This window comes from Callorhinus ursinus, unplaced genomic scaffold, assembly GCF_003265705.2.
Source record: "Callorhinus ursinus isolate GAN/ISIS: 27379988/994484 unplaced genomic scaffold, GSC_fseal_2.0 scaffold17, whole genome shotgun sequence".
Taxonomy (NCBI): Eukaryota; Metazoa; Chordata; class Mammalia; order Carnivora; family Otariidae; genus Callorhinus; species Callorhinus ursinus.
In genome coordinates this window covers 24,390,055-24,415,758 of record NW_027397079.1, presented here as the reverse complement: position 1 = coordinate 24,415,758, position 25,704 = coordinate 24,390,055, and the positions used below count along the sequence as shown (strand labels likewise).

Here is a 25,704-nt window from a genome sequence, read left to right as displayed (position 1 = left end):
AATTCATGTGAAAAGACCTAACCATATAATTGCCAACAAATAAATAGTACACAGGGTGTTATAGCCACCAAAGAACCTAAAAAATGTATAGCCAACCACATCAGTAGAAACATATTGTTCAGAATAAGAGTCAATGTTCTACCTGTAGTAGTAATGAAAAATCTGAGTTACTGAGTTTAGCTGGGGATTCAGTTAGGTTTCTCCCACAGAATGAAGTTAACCCAGAGGAAAGCAAGCTGAGATATGTTTAAAGAGGGCACATATTGAATGGAGCACTGGGTGTTATAAGCAAACAATGATTCATGAAACACTACATCAAAAATTAATGATGTAATGTATGGTGATTAACAAAACACAATAAAATTAAATAAAAAACAAACAAGCAAGCAACTTGTCAAATGGAGAATAAGCTAATGAACTGAGTAAATTTAGCCTAAAATCATCACTAGCAGAATGTTGATGTGATGTGAAATATAAATTAGATCTATTTTGTTCAACACTTGAGAGAAAAACTCAGTGAAATAAGTTATAGGAGGCAGCTATAAATATGGCGAAATTACCCACTTGGAGCTATGTAAGGGGCTGCCTTGCAGTAAAGGCTGCTCCACGACAGTGGAAACTTCTTAGTGCCCCACCACCTCTCAGAAAGCTTGGACAGATGATTAAACATTATTTAGGTCATATTTCAGATATCCACAATATTTATCAAAAACACATGGGCCCACATACAATGCTTGATATTGGCATTTTAAGAAGAAAAAAATGATTCTCACCATTGGGGGAGAAAACAAAACTAAAGAAATTAATATTTAAGAAAAAAAAAAGTATAAGAAGCCTTACCATCCCACAGCACAGGAAAGTGGTTTCTATGTCTCTACATTTAACGATTCTAGATCGGTGATTTGTTCATGTAGGAGAAACAAACAGTGCACAGGTTCTCTATCAATATAGATCTATGGGTAAAGATTGGAGAGAGGTTCATGTTGCAACCTTCAGTGGTTTATATCAGGCACAAATAAGAATTCCTACCATTGTTGACAATTTCCTGTAAAAAAGTTGTGTCTTCTCACAACTACAGAAGATCCCTGGACTTATGACTTTTTGGCTTTACAATGGTGTGAAAGAGACACATATTCAGTAGAAATCACACTTCAAAGTCTGAATTTATATTTTCCCAGGCTAGTATTATGTGGTGTGATCCTCTCTCGTATGCTAGGCTGCGGCCGTGAACCACACATCTCCTAGTCAGCCACACCATCACAAGAGCAAACAACCTGTACACTTACCAGTCATTACGTACCCATACAACCATTCTGCTTTTCACTTTTAGTAAAGTACTCAATAAATTACATGAGGTGTTCAATGCTTTATTATAAAATAGCCTTTGTTCGATCATATTACCCAACTGTCGGCTAACATAAGTATACTGAGCATGTTTGAAGTAGGCTAGGCTAAGGTATGCTGTTCAATAGGCTAGATGCGTTAAATACATTTTTGGCTTATGATGTTTTCAGGGTACAATGGGTTTTTCAGGATGTAACTCCATTTTAAGTTAAAGAAGATCTATAGACTAAAATACTAACTACAGAAAACAAGTATGATTCTGCTGTTATTTTGGCCAAAATAATTTATTACTATTATATTTAAAAGGAAGATTATCAGGATCAATTATTAGTAATAGAAACTATTTAGCATTTGGATTTGGGCTACATGCTAATGAAGTAAATGTATTTGGCTTTTTCTCTAAAGAGTCTGCAAATTGGTTTTCTGTGTTAAATCTTTTTTTTAATAATTTTTTATTGTTATGTTAATCAACATACATTACATCATTAGTTTTTGATGTAGTGTTCCATGATTCATTGTTTGTGCATAACACCCAGTGCTTCACGCAGAACGTACCCTCTTTAATACCCATCACCAGGCTAACCCATCCCCCCACCCCTCTCCCCTCTAGAACCCTCAGTTTGTTTTTCAGAGTCCATAGTCTCTCATGGTCCGTCTCCCCCTCCGACTTACTCCCCTTCATTCTTCCCCTCCTGCTATCTTCTTCTTCTTTTTTTTTCTTAACATATATTGCATTATTTGTTTCAGAAGTACAGATCCGTGATTCATCAGTCTTGTACAATTCACAGTGCTCATGTGTTAAATCTCATGTGTAAGTCTTTAGAAAGTCTAGAAAATTCATTTTCTAAAATGAATCCTTCACTTCCTTGCATGGTATTCTCTCTGAAGGATACCAAAGTGTCCTGCTAATTCCAAGAAGTTGCCTTATCCCTAGCATATTGCTCTAATCGTATTCCTACCTACTACCATTTTGCTCAACTGGGCAGATCCTAATTCAAAAAACTGCCTGTTTCATAAAGCCTGATCCAATCAGGTTAGTTATAAAGGAATTCATCATTCTCTGACCTCTATTTACACTTACACTTAGCAAACTTGTGCAGAGTATATTTAAAATGGGATGGAAAACTCGGCTGCAGCAAAAGGGTTCCCTTCTCACAAACCAAGCTCCAAATGATTGACAGACCTTATTTAAAGTATGTTGAAAAGAATTATGAAGCTTGGCTGAATTGATGTTTTAGTAATACTGTATATCTAATATCATAGAAGGCATTACAGAATATTTTTACTTGTTACATCATGATAGGTTACTCATACTATTAAAAATTATTTGATCATTTCATTTTTAATGAAAACACTAACATTACATTATATTTGCATTATTTTTAAAGTTTTTAGTTAAATTCCAGTTTGTTAACATATAGTTTAATAATAGTTTCAGGTGTACAATATAGTGATTCAACACTTCCATATAATACTTCCAGTTCATTAACATATAGTTTAATAATAGTTTCAGGTGCACAATATACTGATTCAACACTTCCATATAATACCCAGTGCTGATCATAACAAGTGCACTCCTTAATCCCCATCACTCATTTCACCCATTCCCCCACTGACCTCTCTTCTGGTAACCATCAATTTGTTCTCTATACTTAAGAGTCTCTTTCTTGGTATGCTTCCCTCTTTCCCTCTTATTTTTTCGTTTTTTCGTTTTTTTTTTTTTTTTTTGCCCTTTAATCTGTTGTTTTGTTTCCTAAATTCCACATATGAGTGAAGTCATATGGTACTTGTCTTTCTCTAAGTGACTTACTCTGTTTAGATGAATACTTGCTAGCTCCATCCACATTGTTGCAAATGTCAAGATTTCATTTTTTTATGGCTGAGTAACATTCCATTCTGTGTGTGTGTGTGTGTGTGTGTGTGTGTGTGTGTGTGTGTGGTGTCACTTCTTTTTTATCCATTCATCTATTCATGGGCACTTGGGCAGTTTCCATAATTTTCTTTTTCAAGAATCCTTTGGCTATTCAGAGTTTTTTGTAGTTCCATCAAATTTTAGGATTGTTTGTTCTAGCTTTGTGAGAAGTGCTGATGGTGTTTTGGTAGGGTTGCATTAAATGTGTAGATTGCTTTGGGTAGCAGAGACATTTTAACAATATTTATTCTTCCAATCCATGAGCATGGAATGTCTTTCCATTTCATTATGTCATCTTCAATTTCTTTCATCAGTTTACAGTTTATATTTTTCAGAGAACAGGTCTTTCACCTCTTTGGTTAGGTTTATCTTTAGGCATCTTATTGGTTTTGGTGCAATAGTAAATGTGATTGATTTCTTAATTTCTCTTTCTGCTGCTTCTTTTTTCTTTTCCTTTTTATTTTTAGTTTTGCAAAAGATTTCTTTATGTTGATTTTGTTCTTTTTTATTTTATTATTTTTAGTTTTTATTATTTTTTTATTTTTTAAATTTTATTTTATTATGTTATGTTAGTCACCATACAGTACATCATTAGTTTGTGATGTAGTGTTCCATGATTCATTGTTTTCGAGTAACACCCAGTGCTCCATGCAGTACGTGCCCTCCTTAATACCCATCACCGGGTTAGCCCATCCCCCCACCCCCCTCCCCTCTAAAACCCTCAGTTTGTTTCTAGGAGTCCATAGTCTCTCATGGCTGGTCTCTCCCTCGGATTCCCCCCTTCATTTTTCCCTTCCTTCTCCTAACGTCCTCCAGCTATTCCTTATGTTCCACAAATAAGTGAAACCATATGATAATTGACTTTCTCTGCTTGACTTATTTCACTTAGCATAATCTCCTCCAGTCCCATCCATGTTGATGTGAAAGTTGGGTATTCATCCTCTCTGATGGCTGAGTAATACTCCATTGTATATATGGACCACCTCTTCTTTATCCATTCATCTGTTGAAGGGCATCTCGGCTCTTTCCACAGTTTGGCTATTGTGGACATTGCTGCTATGAACATTGGGGTGCATATGGCCCTTCTTTTCACTACATCTGTGTCTTTGGGGTAAATACCCAGGAGTGCAATTGCTGGGTCATAAGGTAGCTCTCTTTTTAACTTTTTGAGGAACCTCCACACTGTTTTCCAAAGTGACTATACCAACTTGCTTTCCCACCAATAGTGTAGGAGGGTTCCCCTTTCTCCACAACCTCTCCAACATTTGTTGTTTCTTGCCTTGTCCATTTTTGCCATTCTAACTGGTGTAAGTGGTATCTCAATGTGGTTTTGATTTGAATTTTCCTGATGGCTAATGATGATGAACATTTTTTCATGTGTCTGTTAACCATTTGTACGTCTTCTTTGGAGAAGTGTCTGTTCATGTCTTCTGCCCAGTTTTTGACTTGATTATTTGTTTGTTTGGGTGTTGAGAGTTTGAGTTCTTTATAGATCTTGGATACCAGCCCTTTGTCTGTAGTGTCATTTGCATATATCTTCTCCCATTCTGTAGGTTGCCTCTTTGCTTTGTTGACTATTTCCTTTGCTGTGCAGAAGCTTTTTATCTTGATGAAGTCCCAAAAGTTCATTTTTCTTTTGTTTCACATGCCTTTGGAGAGGTTTCTTGAAAGAAGTTGCTGTGGCCGATGTCGGAGAAGAGGTTACTGCCTATGTTCTCCTCTAGGATTTTGATGGATTCCTGTCTCACATTGAGGTCTTTCATCCATTTTGAGTTTATCTTTGTGTATGGTGTTAGAGAATGGTCGAGTTTCATTCTTCTGTATATAGCTGTCCAATTTTCCAAGCACCATTTATTGAAGAGACTGTCTTTTTTTCATTGTATACTTTTTCCTGCCTTGTTGAAGATTGACCATGGAGTTGAGGGTCCATATCTGGGCTCTCTATTCTGTTGCCAATGGTCTATATGTCTGTTTTTGTGTCAGTACCATGCTATCTTGGTGATCACGGCTTTGTAATATAGCTTGAAATCAGGCAGTGTGATGCCCCCAGCTTTGTTTTTCTTTTTCAACATTTCCTTGGCAATTCGGGGTCTTTTCTGATTCCATATAAATTCTAGGTCCTGTGACTTTACTGAATTTATCAGTTCCAGCACTTTTTGGTGTAGTGGTTTTCTTTTTTTTTTCTTAAGATTTTATTTATTTAATTGAGAGTGAGCGAGCAAGAGAGAGCACAAGCAGGGGTAGAGGCAGAGGAAGAAGCAGACTCCCCTCTGAGCAGGGAGCCCAACATGGAGCCTGATCCCAGGACTCTGGGATCATGACCTGAGCCAAAGGTGGACTTAACCAACTGAGCCTCCCAGGCACCCTTTTCAAGGTTTCTATACATAGTATCATGTCATCCACAAATAGTGAAAGTTTGACTTCTTCCTTGCTGATTTGGGTGCCTTTTATTTCTTTTTGTTGTCCGATTGCTGAGGCTAGGATTTCCAATGTTAAATAACAATGGTGAGAGTGGATATCACTCTCTTGTTCCTGACCATGGAGGAAAAGCTGTCTGTTTTTCCCCATTGAGGATGATATGAGCTATGGGTGTTTCATATGTTGATGTATGTTCCCTCTAAACCTACTTTTAAAGGGTTTTTATCACAAATGGATGTTGAACTTTGTCAGATGCTTTTTCTGCATCTATTGAAATGATCATATGTTTCTTATCCTTTCTTTTATTAATTTGTTGTATCACATTGATTGATTTACAAATATCAAACCACCCTTGCAGCCCAGGAATAAATCTCACTTGATCATGGTGAATGATTCTTTTAATATATTGTTGGATTCGGTTTGCTAGTATGTTATTGAGAATTTTTGCATCCATGTTCATCAGGGATATTGGCCTGCAGTTCCTTATTTTAGTGGTGTCTTTGTCTGGTTTTGGAATCAGGGTAATGCTGGCCTCATAGAATGACTGTGGAAGTTTGTCTTCCTTTTCTATTTTTTGGAATAGTTTGAGAAGAATAGGTATTAACTCTTCTTTTTTTTAAGATTTTATTTATTTATTTGAGAGAGAGAGAGAGAGAGAGAGAGAGAGAACTGCACAAGCAGGGGGAGGGGCAGAGGGATAGGGAGAAGCAGACTACCCCCTGAGCAGGGAGTCCAGGCTCTATCCCAGGACCCTGGGATTATGACCTGAGCCGAAGGCAGCCAGTTAACCGACTGAGCCACCCAGGTGTCCCGGTATTAACTCTTCTTTAAATGTTTGGTAGAATTAGCCTGTGAAGCCATCTGGCCCTGGAATTTTGTTTGTTGGGAGTTTTTTGATTATTGATTCAATTCTTTTGCTGGTTATCAGTCTGATTAAGTTTTCTAATTTTCCTGTTTCAGTTTTGGTAGTTTATATGTTTCCAGGAATTTAACCATTTCTTCCAGATTGCCCAATTTGTTGTCATATAGTTTTTTATAATATTCTTTTATAATTGCCTGTACTTCTGGGTTGTTGGTTGTTATTTCTCCTCTCTCATTTGTCGTTTTATTTATTTGGGTCCTGTCTCTTTTCTTTTTGATAAATCTGGCTAGAGGTTTGTCAATTATTATTTTTTTCAAAGAACTAGCCCGTGGTTTCATTGATCTGTTCTTTTTTTTTTCCCCCTTCCTTCAGCTTGCTTTAGGCTTCATTTGTTGGTCTTTTTCTAGTTCCTTTAGGTGTAAGGTTAGGTTGTTTATTTGAGATTTTTCTTGCTTCTTGAGGAAGGCCTGTATTGCTACATACTTTCCCCTTAGGATGGTTTTTGCTGCATCCCAAAGATTTTGGACTGTTTTGTTTTCATTTTCATTTGTTTCTATGTATTTTTTTTTATTTTTTCTTTGAGTTCCTCATTGAACAATTCATTGTTTAGTAGCATGTTCTTTAACCTCCATGTATTTGTGATTTTTTCAAACTTTCCAGTCTTTTGGTGTGTGCTATGATTTCAATCTTTTTGTATTTTTTTGAGGGCTGATTTGTGACCTAATATGGGATCTATTCTGGAGAACGTCCTTTGTACACTTAAAAAAAAATGTGTATTCTGCTGTTTTTGAATGGAATGTCCTGAATATATGTTAAGTCCTTCTTGTCCAGTAGATTTAGAGGGAAGATGGCAGCAGAGTTGAAGTATCCTAGGCTCATCTCCTCCCATGAAAACAATTATATAACTATTAAAACACCCTTAATACCCCAGAAGTCAACCTGAAAAATGATGGAATAAACTCCACAACTAAAGGGAGAGAAGAAACCACATTGAAGAATGTAGGAAGTGTGGAGACATGGTTTAGGGTAGAAACAGATCATAAATACTGTGGAAGGGAGACACCATGATTTCAGAGAAGGGTGAGAGAGTAAAAGGAGTACACAGGGGAACACACAAGGAGAAAATCTCCCTGAAGCCATTGCCTTGAAAATCAAGAGGGTCTGAATTTCATGAGTTCTGAAACTAGTGGGGTTTAAGGCCTGGAGTTTTAAAGTGAGTGGGCTTGGCTGGGGTAGAGCCTAGACACTGCCCTGCTCTTGAAGAGAAGGCAGGCAAACAACCTGGGGACAGATGGTATAGAAATAGTGATTTGAAGAATGTCTAGGCACACAGGGCAGAGATTATTCCAGTCTTCTTAGAGACCTTCCCTGAGAGCCAGCATTCACAGAGATGCCTCTCTGAGAACAAAAATGCTGGTTCGTGCCATTTCTTCCCCCACCCCTCAGCATAAACACAGGTCAAGAAGCAGCAGAGCACAGACACTGGCTGCCTAACTTGTTTACACCAAGTCCTGTGCTCTGTGCTCTGGCAGGACTGCCCTTTCTAGTCAAGTTTGCCTCAGTCCCAGCATGGCGGGCCCTTCCCCCAAGAAGACTAGCAGAGCCTTCCTCCACCAACACTCCCCCCCCCTCCGCCCCCACTTATACCAGGTCTCCTGACCAGAGAGTTCTGCAGGGCCTCAGTTCTCCTCAATTAATATCAGGTCTCATTTCACAAGCAGACCAGAGCATACCTAGTTAAAACTCTACATTCAGGCCAAGGACGAAACACTGCCCACAGTAGGCTAGGAGAGCCCCTGCAGACAACTGGCTTGAAGGACAGAGCAGCCAAAACACAGCAACAGAGCACACACATTGCACACACCAGAGACACTCTCTGAAGTGTCAGGTTGTGGACACTACATGACCTCTTCTTCAGAAGGCTATTACTTTCAGGAACAGGAAACATAATTGGCTTTTTTAACCACAAAAGAAGACAGAGACTTAGACAAAATGCCAAGACAGAGGAATTTATCCCAAATGAAAGAATAAGATAAAGCCACAGCCAGAGATCTAAGTTAAACAGAGATAAGTAACATGCCTGATGGAGAATTTAAAGTAACATTCATAAAGATACTCACTGGGCTTAAGAAAAGAACAGAAGATATCAGGGAGACCCTTACCACATAGATAAACAAGTTAAAAAAGAATCAATCAGAGATGAAGAATGCAATAAACAAGATTGGGAACAGGCTTGATGCAATGAATAGCAGACTGGAAGAAGTAGAGGAATGAACCAGTGATACAGTAGACAAAATAATGGAAAATAATGAAGTTGAACAAAAGAGAGAAAGAATTATGGAACAAGAGAATAGACTTAGGGAATCAGTGACTCCCTCAAACATAATGACATCCATATTATAGGCTTCCCAGAAGAGGAGAGAGAAAAGGGAGCAGAAAACTTATTTCAAAAAAATAACAGCAGAAAACTTTCCTAATCGGGAAGGAAACAGACATCCAGAAGGCAAAGAGAACTCCCATCAAAATCAATAAAAGCAGGCCAACACCAAGACATATTGTAATTAACTTTGCAAAATATTCTGATAAAGAAAAAAATCTTAAAATCATCAAGCCTAAAGAAATCCTTAACTTATAAAGGAAGACCTATAAGGCTAGCTAGAGATTTCTCAACAGAAACTTGGCAAGCCGAAATAGAATGGCATGATGCACTCAAAGTACTGAAGAGGAAAAATCTGCAGCCAAGAATACTCTATCCAACAGGGCTATCATTTAGAATGGAAAGATGAGGAGTTTCCCAGACAAAAAACTAAAGTTCATGACTATTAACCAGCACTGCAAGAAATATTAAATGGAACTCTTTGAGTGGAAAGGAAAAATCAAAAGTGACAAAGACAAAAAAAGGATCAGAGAACATCTCCAGAAACAATGACAAAAGGAGTATAAAATGGCAGTAAGTTCATATCTATCAATAATTACTTTGAATGTAAGTGGACTAAACATCCAAAAGACTCCGATCAAAAGACATAGGGTATCAGAATGGATTAAAAAAAAAAAAAGAACAAGACCCATCTAGATCTGCCTACAAAAGACTCATTTTATACTGAAAGACAATTGCAGATTGAAAGTGGGGAGGGTGGTAGTGGAAAAACATTTATCATACAAATGAATCTTAAAAGAAAGATGGAGTAGCAATATTTCTATAAGACAAACTAGACTTTAAAACAAAGATTGTAACAAGAGATGAAGAAGGGCATGATATCATAATAAAGGGGATAATTCAACAAGATCTAACCAATTATAAATATTTATGCACCCAACATGAGAGCCCCAAATATATAAAACAATTAAAAACAAACATAAAGGAACTCATTGATAATGATACAATAAATGTAAGGGACTTTAACATCCCACTTACATCAATGGACAAGTCATCTAAACAGAAAATAAGCAAGGAAACAATAGCTTTGTATATTTACCTTATTGTATGTTATTTTCAAACTTTGCTTTTAGAATATTATAATTATTCATTCATTGTATTCTTAGGATATATTTCCAAAATTTAATCTGTTGCATAGCTGTCTTTGACGATTTTTAAAAAGCTATTAAAACATACATAAATTTACTCCTAGAAAGACTGAAGCCATTTATATCCCTATTAGCATTTTGTATCTGAATCATAATGACAAAACTATCATTAAAAATTTCATTTGAAAAGTTAACAAATTTAAGTCATTATAGTTAACATGCATTTCTTGATTACTAGTGAGTTTAGTTTTTTCCTTGTGTGTGTTTGCTATGTTTTTGTGTATTAATTGTGATTTCCTTGTCAATTTTTTTATTTCACTAATAGAATATTTATGCATTCTTATAAGTGTAAAAGTATTGTTACATAAGAAGTATATAAACTTTTTTAGACAAAAATCATACAAGCTTTTTAGAAAGTATATAAGAATTTTTAATTGTTGCAAATTATTTTCCCTGTTTGCTAATTGTCCTCATTTCTTGAATATCATTTAATTTTTTTCAATGTGTATATATTCATATCATGTTAAAAATATTTAAACTTGGAGATAAGGCAAAAATGTAAGCACCAGATCCTTTCAATGTCATATTAGAGTATTATGTGATAGGCTTAACCCAGCATTACTTAATTATCTAGGGGAATGTACCTCAATTTGACTTTACTATTTACCAGTAATTAAGGGCTTAGGCTCTGTGGAGAGACACATTAAATTAAAGATCTTTGCCCAGTAGAATAAAATAGCCCAAAAGGTTACAGTTTTATTGCTATGTAAGATATTAATGAGTTTGGTTTCTAACTCAGCAAATCTATTTCAATATATCTTTCTTTGCATGCTATAAAAATCCTTGTTTTACGAAATAGTCTGAAACAGCATTGACATTTAAATGGTCATAGTACTAATGATAATATATCTTTGATATGTTTATTTTTATATATTCATGATAGTCATGTTTTTCAATTTTCAATATTTTGAAAAGTTTTTGCAGGCTCTACCAATACTCCCAATTACACTCAGTTGTCAGAGCCCATTAAGCTACATAGACTGAGAGGTGTACCTGTCAGGCTATTTAAATTCAAACAAGTCTTCTCTTGGTTTCTGAGGTGATTTCCAAGTAGTCCTAGAGCTTTAGTTTTGCAGACCTCTCATTTGTAGTGATTAGAATATGGTTTAGACTGAGAATTTGGTGATTTTTTTAAAGAGATAATGGGATTTATTCTCTCTTTGGTGAGCAATGATGAAAAATATGGTTTGATATTTTTTGTTTGTTTTCTGCTATTTGTGAGAAGAAAATTTATATGCCCCTTAGAAATCAGAGCAACTTTTTGAGATAAGTATTGTGGATTTCTGTATATCTGTTTACTTTTGACTGATGAATGAGTTTGTCAAAATGAAGCTGCAGGATCTCTCCATGTATATATGTGTGAAAACCCTTTTCTTCTCATTATGTGAATGTGAAGTGCTTTCTTATTTCTGGAGTGTATTATTAAATTTTATTATAATCTCAAATTAAAGTGGCTCTGTCTTAGTTACCTTTTTATTGTGGAAAAATACATATAATATAAAATTTACCATTTTAAACACTTTAAATGAACATCTAAGTGTCATTAACTATATTAACAATGCTGTGGAACCAGCACCACTATATAGTTCTAGAACTTTTTCATTAATCCTCCCCAACCAACCCCTCCGAAATGTTCCTGTATCCTTTAATCAGTCACTCCCCTTTTCTTCCTTCCCTAGCCCCTGGTTACCTCTAACCTGCTTTCAGTCTTTGCCTATTTGGGATATGCCACACAAATAGAATCATACAATATATGACATTTTGTAGTTTAGCTTCCTTCATTTAGCATGTTTTCAAGGTTTATCCATGTTGCAGCATGCATAGCTATTTCATTCCTTTTTTTAACTGAGTAACATCCCATTGTATGGATTTACCATATTTTATCCATTCATCCTGTAATGGACATCGGGTTGTTTCCAACTTTGGTAATTGTCAGTGGTGCTAGTATTATCATTCATGTACAAGTTTTTGCTTGAATACCTGTTTCCAATACTTTAGGTATATACCTAGAAATAGAATTACTGGACCATATTCTAATTCTTTTTAACCTTTGAGGAACTGCCACACTGTCTTCCACAGTGATTGTACCATATTACATTCCTATCAGCAATGTGCTGATATCTCCACATTTCCACCAACATTTGTCTCTTTGATTATAACCATTCTAGGGCATGTAAAATGGTATCTGACTGTGTATGTGTAGTGAGTGTTTAGCATCTTTTCATGTGCTTGTTATTAATTTGTATATACTCTTTGATATACAGGGAAATGTGCATTCGAATTATTTGCTCATTTTTTGGAGTGCTTGGGTGGTGCAGTCAGTTAGGTGTCTGACTCTTGGTATTGGCTCAGGTCATGATCTCAGGTCGTGAGATGAAGCCTCATGTCAGGCTCCATGCTCAGCATAGAGTCTGCTTAGATTTTCTCTCCCTTGCCTTCTGCCCCTCCCCCTGCATTCTCTCTCTCTAAAATAAATAAATAAATCTTTCAAATTCTTTGCTCAGTATTTTAATTTGGTTGTTGAATTTCTGTTGTTAAATTGTAGGCATTCTTTGTATATTCTGGATAATAAAGACTAAAGCCCTATCAGATATATGATTTGGAAATATTTTGTCCCATTATGCAAACTTGTTTTTTGTTTTGTTTTGTTTTTAATTTCTTAGTAGCGTCCTTAGATGCACAAGCTTTTTAGTATATGTGCTGCCAAAGTGAGCATGACGCACAAACTTTTGAAATTTTGAAGTCTAATTTATCTATTTTTGTTGTTGTTCTTACTTATGCTTTTGATGTCATGTCTAAGAAACCATTACCAAATCCAAGGTCATTAAGATTTATCTCTATATTTTCTTCTAAGAATTTTATAGATTTAGTTCTTATATCTAGGTTTTTGACTCTATAAATTATTTTTGTATATAATATAGGTAAGGGTCCAACTTCATTTGTTCGCATGTGGATATCTAGTTATCCCAGAACCTTTTTGTCAAAAGGCTATTCTTTTCCCATTGAATGGTCTTGGCACTCAGGTCAAAAATTAATTAATCATAGATTCATGGGTTTACTTATGGACTTTCAGTTCTGTTCCATTGCTCTATATGTCTATTTTTATGTCAGTATCATACTCTTGGTTATGTAGCTTTATAGTAAGTTTTGAAATCATAAATGTGAATCATCCAACTTTTTTTTTCTTTTTCAATATAGTTTTCACTCTTCTAAGCATTAGTTGGTTTACTAATAGATTAAAATATCTCTTGGGCACCTGGGTGGTTTAGTCAGTTGAGTGTCAGATTTTTTTTTCTTAAAGATGTTATTTATTTATCTGAGAGAGAGAGAGAGAGTGAGTGGGAAGGAGAGGGAGAGAGAATCTGAAGCAGACTCCACACTGAGCTCAGAGTCAGACATGGTGCTTGATACCATGACCAAGAGTTGGACACCTAACCCAGGCGCCCTAAGTATCTGACTCTTGGTCTCAGCTCAGGTCATGATCTCAGGGTTGTGGAATCAAGCCCCGTGTCAGGCTCTGCACTCAGTGAGGATTCGGCTTGAGATTCTCTCTCCCTCTGCCTTGCCCCTCCGCTGCTTGGTGCGCACAAGCACGCTCTCTCTACTTCTCTCAAAACTAACTAAATAAATCTTTAAAAATAATCCTTAAATTGTAGGATATGAAAAAAAAAACAAAAACCAGCTTTTATCCTGCTTTCAGGATAGCAGTTTTCTATTTTCAACATGCCACTGATATATATTTTAACTTTGCAATATGTCCGTTTTTGTGGAGTTACATAATGACTCTTTCTGTGAAAGACTTTTCAATTCTCTCTCTATATAAGATTCAAAGAAAACTCTCCTACATGAGAAGTATTTATCAAAGATATTTGCCTAAGAAAAAAATGAGGCCTTCTTCATTTTTGGGCTTTCCCCACATACCAAGAATAGGAACTTTACTGTGTAATGTAGGCCCCCATTTTCTGTGTACAGGCTCCCACTACTTTAATAACACACTTAGGCAGAAGGAAAGCTTTTCCAATACTCTGTCCATTATCTTAAGAGAGAATGTATTATTTTTCTGGGCAATTCAATAGGTAGAAGAGGATTTTTAAGCTTCAGGGCTCAAGACTTAATGATAGATTTCTAAATTCCATGTTTTATTTTATGGAACATCATTAACTAATATATTAATTTTATAAAACTTTATCACGTATAAAAAATAAATGGAAGAGATTACGTATTTTTCTTTAATATTCCTACTCAGGAAATGGAAAATGAACAAATATATATACACAAGTGCCATGGAGTTTTGCAGAAACTTACATGGGATAGACATGAAGACACCCACCCAAGTATAAATGAAGAAAGCAGCTAAGGAAGGTCTGTTGAAGGATATACCTCCTAAGCTAATTATTACTATAACAAATAATGATGAATGAGGTGAAATTTAAGAAAGGGAAGAAGTAACACATGCAAACATATTGATTCAAGAGGCCATACTAAACCAGGGTTCAACAAGAAATTCAGCATATCCTGAAGACAAGAAACAAGACAGTGAGTAAGAAGACATGCTGTTGTTGATGAAAGAGAAGACTGCTTTATAGTGTGCTAGTTCCTAAATTATTTTATGTTCATGTTATTTCTATAACAATGTGGCATGGTAATTTAGAGTATGTCACTGAAAACTACTAGACCTTTCCTTACTGGGTCAAATTCTAACTCTATCATTTACTTGGTATGTGACTTTAGACAAATTACTTAATAATTTTGAGCTTCAATTTGTAAATTACATGAATAGCTAAAAACACATGTAACATTATGTTATACATAGCATTTCTCAATAAATATTAAGTGTCATTATTAGGATATTATTATTGCTATTCCAGTATTAGTACACAAAACACACATTTATTAGAGTGTATTAATATATAATATAACTTTGGAAGTCTTTTCATGATTCCTTAGGTTTTAGGATATAAAGGAATGGTCACCTTCATGCCCCTGAAGAAAAGTAAACATCATGATTTACGAAAGATATATTGACCTATTGAAATCTTCAGAAGTAATCTCAAAAGTACAGACAAAAATATCCTTTTAAGCTTGAATAGAGTCTAAATTAAAAAATTCATTTTAAGAAAATCAAAAGAATATGGAACAAACATAATTTAGCTACACATATCTAATGCAAATGAAGGAAAATCCCTGTAGACAATGAATGTGATATATGTAAAATGAATACATTCAAATTTTAACCCAGATTCTACACCTGCCACACATAATTGCCAATTTTTTCTTATTTTTTGTCTTTTCATCTGTGTAGAAAAATAAAATGGGATTCTATAAAACAGGGATATTTCAGTTTTCACAAAGACAAATCTTTGAAAATAATGAAATGCTTAGTGTCAGAATTAAATATCTCATGTCTACCTATGGACAACCAATGATTTCACATTAACACTTCACATTACATAGAAACTTCATCAGTAATTTGCACTTTTAACCCCAAAAGAAAAGTGTCAGTTTGGATATAATTACACCAATTATTTCTAAGTAATAAAGAATGGCTCAAATTTATAAATATAATGTGTTTCAATAATTCTCCAATCTATATAAAATATTCAAACTAGGTAATGCAAATTGACTAAGGTCAATGAACTAGTGAAGTTCATAAACCTCTGAAAGTATGTTGAAGTTATAGGGAATTTATTGATCTGAGATGTACAAATTTTTCTAAGAGAATTATAATTAAGCATTTTCCTACTTTCTATGTAACCCCACCCCTTGAGAGGATTGGAAATAGATACTGAACACTTAATTAAGCCAGATCATTAATTAAAATGCTGCACTGCCTCATTACTGGTTCACACTGGTATCAGAACACCACAACAAACAAATCCTACTTAGGTGTCCCCCATCAATTTTATTATCACCCTTGGATTTGGTTTAAGAGGTCCACACTTCTCAAGACCCTGGTATATCAGCTTAAAGCTTACAGTATGATGTGGAAATTTTTCCCAAGTTTAAGAACAGCAGAAATCACTTAAAATATTTCATTTTAATGTGTGTTCTAAATGTTCTTTCCAATATTTTACCATATTCAGTCTAATAAAAACTCACTGGTATTCACACTAAAATTATTGATTAAGGTGAAAACACCTTAAACACCTTCTCTGTCCCCCTCCCTGTGCTGTGATTCCCTCTGCTCATTGGGAAGCCTGAACCACATCTTCTACTCCTGTCACACAAGGTAAGGTCTGAGTTAAGTGTAAAGCCAAGATGTTCATATATGAGACACTACATAGTAGCTTTTCTTGTATGTCTCTTTACTCTTCTTCTGAGGCTCTAACCCTGATTAGGGTAAGGTTTGTATAGGGTGGGTATTTGAGCTCTCTGGAAACAAAACAAAACAAAACAAAATATAACTTGAAGACCAGGTTTGATGGACTGCATGTTGAGTTCTAAGTAAGAGAGTTCCCTTCAGGAAAACAAAGAGGGCTGAGGAAATCTCAGGTTCTTGACCCAATGATAGATAGAGGAGGAAAAGCCTGGAAAGAGAAGTGTAAAAGCAAAGCTAACTAACTTGTGTGATTTGATAGCCTATCCCTGGGAATGTTCATAGTATTTTTATTCATAAACAAATTTTGATATATTCTTCCAATGAAATACTACTCAGCAATCAATGGGAATGAACTGCTGAATGATGAAACAATGTGGATAAGTCTTAAAGCTATTAGGTTGAGAGATGAAAGACAAAACAATACATATCATGATTCCATTTATATAAAGATCAAGAATAGGTAAAACTCATTCATGGTTTTATTTACTTCAATAAAGGTAGAACAGTGATTGCTCTGGGTGACAGGGTGAGGCTTGACTGGAAATGGGCATTGGGGAACTCTCTGGAGAAACAGAAATGTTTCTATCTTGACAGTGGTAAGGGTCACAAGAGTATATATATTTGAACTACATTTCAGAGTTATGCATTTCACTATACATGTATTATATCTATATTTGTTTTTTTAGAGAGAGAGCAGAGGGAGAGGGAGGGAGAGAATATTAAGCAGGCCCCACACCCGGCACAGAGCCTGACCCTGAGATCATGACCTGAACTGAAATCAAGAATTGGATTCAACCCACTGAGCCACCCAGCACCCCATGTGTATTATATTTTAATTAAAATATTGTTCTACAGCCAAATACAAGAAAGAAGGAAGGCAGGGAGGGAATGAGGAAGGGATGGTACAAGCTTGGGTTATTAGGCTAATATAGTACAATCCATATTCCCAGGTCTGCTACTTACTGTATGACCTTGGCCATATTACTAAAACTATCTAATTTTTTAGGTTTGTTACCTAAATAAAAGAGTTTTTCATGGTACTATAAGATTGTCATGAAGATTAAATAACATGACAAATGTATGCAAAGTCTTTAGCCCTGGGCTGCCTCACAGTTAATAACTGCTGGATGGCAGTGATAATGGTGATGGATAATAAGTACAGTGTAGGAATTATCTGGGGAATATGGCTGAATTGCAACACCTAAAGAGAAAAACTTGAGAAATTACAAACATCTTCTCAAGGTAGTGGTGAGACAGTGCGTACTACTAAGAAAATTCTACCTTCTCTCACCAGGAGTCCTTGTAAGAGTGACATCATCTTTAAACCCTGCTTGGCAATCCCTGACACACCACTGTGATGCCCAGGGAAGACAGGGTGACCTAGAAGTCCAACTACTTCCTTAAGATCATCCAACTTTTGGATGATTATCCAAAACGCTTCATTGTGGGAACAGACAATGTGGGTTCCAAGCAGGTGCAGCAGAGCCACATGTCCCTCTGCAGGAAGGCTGTGGTGGGCAAGAACTCCATGAAGCACAAGGCCATCCAAGGGCACTGGAGAACGCCCTAGCCCTGAAGAAATGGTTGCCTCATATTCAGGGGAATGTGGGTTTTGTGTTCACCCAGGAGGACCTCACTGAGATCAGGGACATGCTGCTGGTCAATAGGTATCAGATGCCACCCGTGCTGGTGCCATGGCCACATGTGAAGTCCCTGTGCCTGCCCAGAACACTGTTTTGGGCCTGAGAAGAGCCCCTTCTTTCAGGCTGCAGGCATCACAACAAAAATCTGCAAGGGCACCACTGAAATCCTGAATGATGCGCAGCTGATAAAGACAGGAGACAAGGAGGGGGAGACGAACCACGAGAGATGATGGACTCTGAAAAACAGACAGGGTCCTAGAGGGGAGGGGAGTGGGGGGAAGGGTTAGCCTGGTGATGGGTATTAAAGAGGGCACGTTCTGCGTGGAGCACTGGGTGTTATGCACAAACAATGAATCATGGAACACTACGTCAAAAACTAATGATGTATGGTGATTAACATAACAATAAAAATTTAAAGAAAAAAAAAAAGACAGGAGACAAAGTGGGTCCAGCGAAGCCACACTGCTGAATGTGCTGATTATTCCCCCCCCTTCTGCATCCAGCAGGTGTTTGACAATGGCAGCATCTACAACCCCAAAGTGCTTTATATCACAGAGGACACTGCATTCTAGCTTCCTGGATGGTGCCCCAATGTTAGTGTTATGTCTGCAGACTGGTTACTGACTGTTGCACCAGGAACCCCTTCTATCAGCAATGTATACAAGTGGGTCTGGCTTTGTCACTGGAGACTGATTACACCTTCTCACTTGCTGAGAAGGTTGAGGCCTTCTTGGCTGATCCATATGCATTAGTGGTTACTGCCCATGTGGCTGCCACCACCACTGTCACTCCTGCTGCTGCTGCAGTCCCAGCCAAGTGTGAAGCAAAGGAAGAGTCAGAGGGGTTTGATGAGGATATGGGATTTGGTCTCTTTGACTAATCACCAAAAAGCAACTCGCAAAGCTAACTTTAGTTGTAAAACAAGGAAATAATGGCTTACTTCTCAAAAAAAAAGAAAAATTCTAAGAAGGAAGGGCTCCAGTAAAAGAATGTCCAGTATGTATTAGTCACTGAAATATTTACTTCTCCGTTCTGTTGCAGAGCCAAATTGCCTCAAAAGGTAAAGAGTAAGTTAGAAAAAAAGCAAGAGATCCTTTGTGGCTACTAGAATTCTAACTACAGAGTAGAGTGAGAAGTGGGGTGCTGGAACCCAAATAAGCATGATCTGTCACAAATGGCAGTAGTTTCATCACATGAATCTTTTTAAGATTTTATTTATTTGAGAGAGAGAGAGAGAATGGGGGGGCAAGGAGCAGAGGGAGAGGGACAAGCAGACTCTGTGCTGAGCTCAGAGCCTGATGTGGGGCTCGATCCCACGACCCTGAGGTCATAACCTGAGCTGAAATCAAGTCAGACACTTAACTGACAGCCACCAGGCGCCCCTCACCACATACATCTACACAGAACAATGTGGACCTGAAAGACAAAATTCAGGAGCAGAGGTACGTGAAGAAGTGGCCAGTGCCAGACCAGGAAAGATAACAGCCATCAGGTTCTCTGTCCCACTGTTGATGAGGGAATGAGTGAATCAACTTAGGATATTCAAGGAAATCATCATCATCATCATCACCACTGAGGAGAGGACAAAAGGCACCTGAAGGCAAAACAAGAGCTGATAACCCACAAACCCCCTCCCCTGAAGGCGGACTGTGTATGACATTCCTTCCCCACTTGTGACCGCCTAAGAACAAAGGCAGGGAGACACAAATGGTCAACTGAAAAAGATTATAGTCATGCAGGATAAGAAACTCCACTACAGTTTGTAACTGTCTTAATGATTTACAAGTAAAACACAATATTGATAATAGCCAGACTTCGAGGAATCTATAGACTCAATTTCCTGGAGCCTCAATGTCACTTTCACCTCCACAGGATAGAAAACCCTATATAGTCAGTCACTCTGTATAATCACAGCGCAGGTCTCTCTGAGTGCAGGTCCTGTACCTGTGCCATAATAAAAGCGCCACTTTGCACTCTAAAACATCTCAAAAATTCTTTCTTGACCATGGCCCTCCACAATCCAGCATCATCATCATCATCCATTTATTGATCATTTACTATATGCTCAGACATTGTATATCGCTTATCTAGTTTTACCCCTCTCAAACTACCTTGTTGAGATCTAGGTATAAAATCCTTCAACGTACATATTTAAACTGAAAGAGTCTACACATGGTTTTCTTTAGAGCTTCTTCCCCTCTGCACGGAGCTGACTCCTGCTTTCTGAGAGAAGAAAGGACAGAATTGTGGAAATTTTTATTACAATTTCTACCGGAATAAGGATTCAAATCTCACAAAGACAACTTATGAGAAGTGTAATAACTCCTTTTCTTGAGTTAACTGTTTACACTCAGATTCACCTTTGTCCTATTTTTATTTTGATATCTTATAGAACATACTACAACAAATTTCATAGAAGACTTTTAACCAAAAGAATAAAATTTAGATTTTTTAAATGGGTTCAATATGGAATCTAGAGAGAAAAAGATTATTTCTTAGTGTTTTAACTTTAGTTCCTCTAAAATGAGAATAATTTTATTTGACATGTTATTTTTTCGGATGCCTCTATCCCTTCATTGTAATACTCTAACCCCAAGTCCATCTGACTGAATGTTAGAAAAGTAAATGTACTTTGAGTTGAATAACTTCAAAGTTGTTGGAAAACTTTTGAAACTGATTTTAGTAATTATTTAATTATGATGTTTTCCTTCACACATAATTTTTAAGTTATAACTTCATTTTGTTGTTCATCTTCTCTTTTAGAAAACAGATTTTTAAACTCAACGCACCAACCAAGTATTTTCAGATGAAAATTATAATTATGTAGCGGTTTGAATGTTTTCAAAATCCTCTTTCCAAAGGCTGCCTTCAGTTGAGCTCATTGATATTTCCCCCAGTTGTTTAGAAATACATGTCAACTTCTTTATAAGCGCTAATTAAAAGAAGTCACTGATTTACAAAGGGTGATTTTTCAAACACATGTATACACACACACACACGCACACACAGCATCAAGAGAGTACAGAAAGTGAAGTTACAGCTCTAAAATATCTTCTCTTTCTCTAAGATTAAAACTTAAAGGCATACACATCACTGTAATTGGACCAAAATGTGAGAAGGAATCTATTACACCATCTTAATAACTATTTTTTAACTTTGTAAGTTAAATCCAGCTCTTAAAACTTAGAAAGCATTTTATATAATTTCTCCAAAATTAAAAAAAATAACTTACCTTCTAACATGAAATTTAAAAACTTCTGTGAAAACATTTAGTTGGATATCTGGAATTTTTTCCTGAATTGATTGGACATATGATTTTACAGATCCAGATTATCCTTATAACAGGTAGTTATCATTTCTATTTGTCAAACCAGGTATATTTTACCTGCCTGGCCCTTTTTTTTTCCAGAGAAGCCTCTACTATGTACTTTGAAAATTTTTGTATTTTGTTTGTTTCACACTTTAATTTTCCTACTTCTTTAACCATTGTTCTGTAAGGACATCTTTCTCCTCCGACAAAAACATCATTCTGAAAGTTCTGACCTATATCAGGTATTTCTGTCTCTCTCCAATTTCATTCAATTGCCACTCACTTAATGAGCTTGACCATTTCACCATGTGCTGGCTTCCTCATCTGTCCTTCCAGCTTTATGTTTGACTGAGCTTCTATTTGCCAAAAGCCTGCTGAATATTTCTATCAAAATGTCTCTCTGGAAACTCAAGCTTCACCTGTCCCAAACTGATGCTATTTTTGTAACAAATATTTTCCCCTAATATCCTCGTGCATCAAATTCATTCTGTATATAACTACCAAAATCCTATTCTCAAATAAAACCCTAAGTCACTTAAGTGCTCAAAAAGCATTTAATGGCTCTCTATTTTTCAGTCAGTAAAATCTCAATCTGTGATTCAAGTTCAGAGAGACAATTAACATGACCCCCCAGTTTTTCCAGTTTCAGCCATGTTTGTACTTCTTTCCCTCTGTCTAGCATGACCTTTTTTTCTGTCAACTTTGAACACCCTCATCAAAGGTCCTTAACCGCCTGAGATATCTGATCGGCACTTTTGTGTGAGATAATTTGGGAAATAAAAAGATCTTAAAAATAAAGTAAAACAAACCTATTTAAAACCTCTAAACATACTTTGGAACCAGTTTCTACAAGGAATAATTTACTGCAATGTATTCTCAAATTATCTGAAAAGCAAAATCATAATAAGAAACATTACATAATGGAAACTAATCCTAGCTAAAACATATGAGACAAATACATTAATACAAAAGATAGAGTTACTTTAAAAATAAAATATAACTTTCCATTTATCTTATAAAAATATTAAGATTAGAAATTCTAAATGTAAAGGACATGGATTTATTTAAAAACCAATATTGCCTCCCCCCCACACACACACTAGCTGGATGTTCATAGGTTACAAGTCCTCTTATTTAAATCCTTGTATAGAAAACCAAATATTGCTTCAATGAACAATGAGTCACTTGATTCATAGAAGTGAAAACCTACAATTATGTACTCCAAATGTATATTTTTGTTACAACTGAATGATTCCAGAACACTTCCAATGAAGCATAACACATCAACAGTGACATACTGAAACATCAGAGTCTTCTGGATTGTCAGTGGAAATAATGGATAACCAATTACACTAAGTAGCAAAATATCAATCAGTATATTTTGCATTCTAAAAATAAAAAAATAAGAATTGCTTTATGTTCATTTCATTATTGACTCAATCCTTTATTTGGAATTACAATATTGCCAGAGACTTTTATTTTTTATTACTAGAATAATAAATGGAGTTGCAGTATATCTACATAGGTGAGAGGGAAATTATTCCCTTAGTTAACCAAGCAGTTATGGATTTTTTTCTAAAATAAATAAAGACATTTATAAGACATCAAAAACCTAATTTCTATCCAAATTATCATTTATTCTTTTCCTAATTTATTCTTACTATTTCTCAGAAACACTATGATGAAAATCATTATGCATACAGTCTGCTATATATATATATATATTTTTTTTTTTTAGTTTGCTATATTTTTAATTTGGCTTAATGTTTGTGAAAAAAAAAGATGAATAAAATCATAAAGTCACCAATAAATGATATCACAATATCATTTTCCTAAATGAAAATATGAGAGTATTTTTATATCAGAAAAAAATCTAAAATGCTTATATCTCATAAGTACACCCTTTTGCTGTAGTAAAGCAGTATCCTTTTTTGGGTTTTATTTTACTTCCTAAAAATGTGGCCAAAATGAAAATTGTAAGTTCTATTTGTGTGAAAATTGTCATTGGAATTTTGATAGGAATTACGCTGAATCTGTGTATTGCTTTGGGTAATATGGAATTTTAACAATATTAATTCTTCCAATCTATGAACATGAAATATCTTTCTATTTATTTGTGTCTTCTTCAATTTCTTTCATCAATGTCTTATATTTTTCAGTGTACAGGTCTTTCACCTCCTTGGTTAAATTTACTCCTAGGTATTTTATTCTTTTGGATTTAATTGCAAAGGGGATTTTCTTAATTTCTCTGAAAATTCTTTGTTGCTATATAAAAATGCAACAGATTTTTGTATATTGAATTTGTACCCTACAACTTTACTGAATTCATTTATTAGTTCTAGCAATTTTTTTGGTGGAGTCTAAGATTTTCTATATAGAAAAACCTGTCATCTGCAAGTAGTGACAGTTTTACTTCTTACCAATATGAATGTCTTTTATTTCTTTTCCCTGCCTAACTGCTCTGGCTAGGACTTTCAATACTATGGTGAATAAAAGTGGTGAGAATGGGTATCCCTGTCTTGTTCCCAAAAAGGAAAAGCCTTCAGGTTTTTGCTATTGAGTATGATGTTAGCTGTGGGCTTGTCATATATGCTCTTTATTATGTTGAAGTATGGTCCATCTAAACCCACTTTGTTGAGAGTTTTTATTATAAATGGATGTTAAATTTTGTCAAATGCTTTTTTCTGCATCTACTGAGATGATCATGTTTTTTTTAATTTTTATTTTGTTAATGTGTGTATGTTGAACCATCTTTGCATTCCTTAAATAAATCCTACTAGATCATGGTGTATGATGCTTTTAACATATTGTTAAATTTGGTTTGCTGAAAGCTGGTGGCATCACAATTCCAGACTTACAGCTCTATTACAAAGCTGTCATCATCAAGACAGTATGGTACTGGCACAAAAACAGACACATAGATCAATGGAACAGAATAGAGAGCCCAGAAATGGACCCTCAACTCTATGGTCAACTAATCTTCGACAAAGCAGGAAAGAATGTCCAACGGAAAAAAGACAGTCTCTTCAACAAATGGTGTTGGGAGAATTGGACAGCCACATGCAGAAGAATGAAACTGGACCATTTCCTTACACCACACACAAAAATAGACTCCAAATGGTTGAAAGACCTAAACGTGAGACAGGAGTCCATCAAAATCCTAAAGGAGAACACAGGCAGCAACCTCTTCGACCTCAGCCGCAGCAACTTCTTCCTAGAAACATCGCCAAAGGCAAGGGAAGCAAGGGCAAACATGAACTATTGGGATTTCATCAAGATAAAAAGCTTTTGCACAGCAAAAGAAACAGTCCACAAAACCAAAAGACACCTGACAGAATGGGAGAAGATATTTGCAAATGACATCTCAGATAAAGGGCTAGTATCCAAAATCTATAAAGAACTTATCAAACTCAACACCCAAAGGACAAATAATCGAATCAAGAAATGGGTGGAAGACATGAACAGACATTTTTCCAAAGAAGACATCCAAATGGCCAAGAGACACATGAAAAAGTGCTCAACATCGCTCGGCATCAGGGAAATCCAAATCAAAACCTCAATGAGATACCCCCTCACACCAGTCAGAATGGCTAAAATTAACAAGTCAGGAAACGACAAATGTTGGCGGGGATGCGGAGAAAGGGGAACCCTCCTACACTGCTGGTGGGAATGCAAGCTGGTGCAACCACTCTGGAAAACAGTATGGAGGTTCCTCAAACAGTTGAAACTAGAGCTACCATACGATCCAGCAATTGCACTACTGGGAATTTACCCCAATGATACAGATGTAGGGATCCGAAGGGGTACGTGCACCCCGATGTATATAGCAGCAATGTCCACAACAGTCAAACTGTGGAAAGAGCCAAGATGTCCATCAACAGATGAATGGATAAAAAAGAAGTGGTATATATACACAATGGAATATTATGCAGCCATCAAAAGGAATGAGATCTTGCCATTTGCAACGACGTGGATGGAACTGGAGGGTGTTATGCTCAGTGAAATAAGTCAATCAGAGAAAGACATGTATCATATGACCTCACTGATATGAGGAATTCTTAATCTCAGGAAACAAAGTGAGGGTTGCTGGAGTGGTGGGGGTGTGGGAGGGATGGGGTGGCTGGGTGATAGACATTGGGGAGGGTATGTGCTATGGTGAGCGCTGTGAATTGTGCAAGACTGTTGAATCACAGACCTGTACCTCTGAAACAAATAATGCAATATATGTTAAGAAAAAAGAAGAAGAAGAAGAAGAAGAAGAAGAAGAAGAAGAAGAAGAAGAAGAAGAAGGAGAAGATAGCAGGAAGGGAA

General features: G+C 36.1%; 1 protein-coding gene and 1 pseudogene across 1 annotated transcript in view; one reads left to right on the top strand and one right to left on the bottom strand.

The window, feature by feature from the left end:
• Positions 1–25,704, bottom strand: part of SGCZ (sarcoglycan zeta) — a 477,798-nt gene that overhangs the window by 163,840 nt on the left and 288,254 nt on the right. The gene's annotated exons all lie outside the window — the stretch shown is intronic.
• LOC112834814 (large ribosomal subunit protein uL10-like) lies at positions 17,798–18,972 on the top strand (annotated as a pseudogene).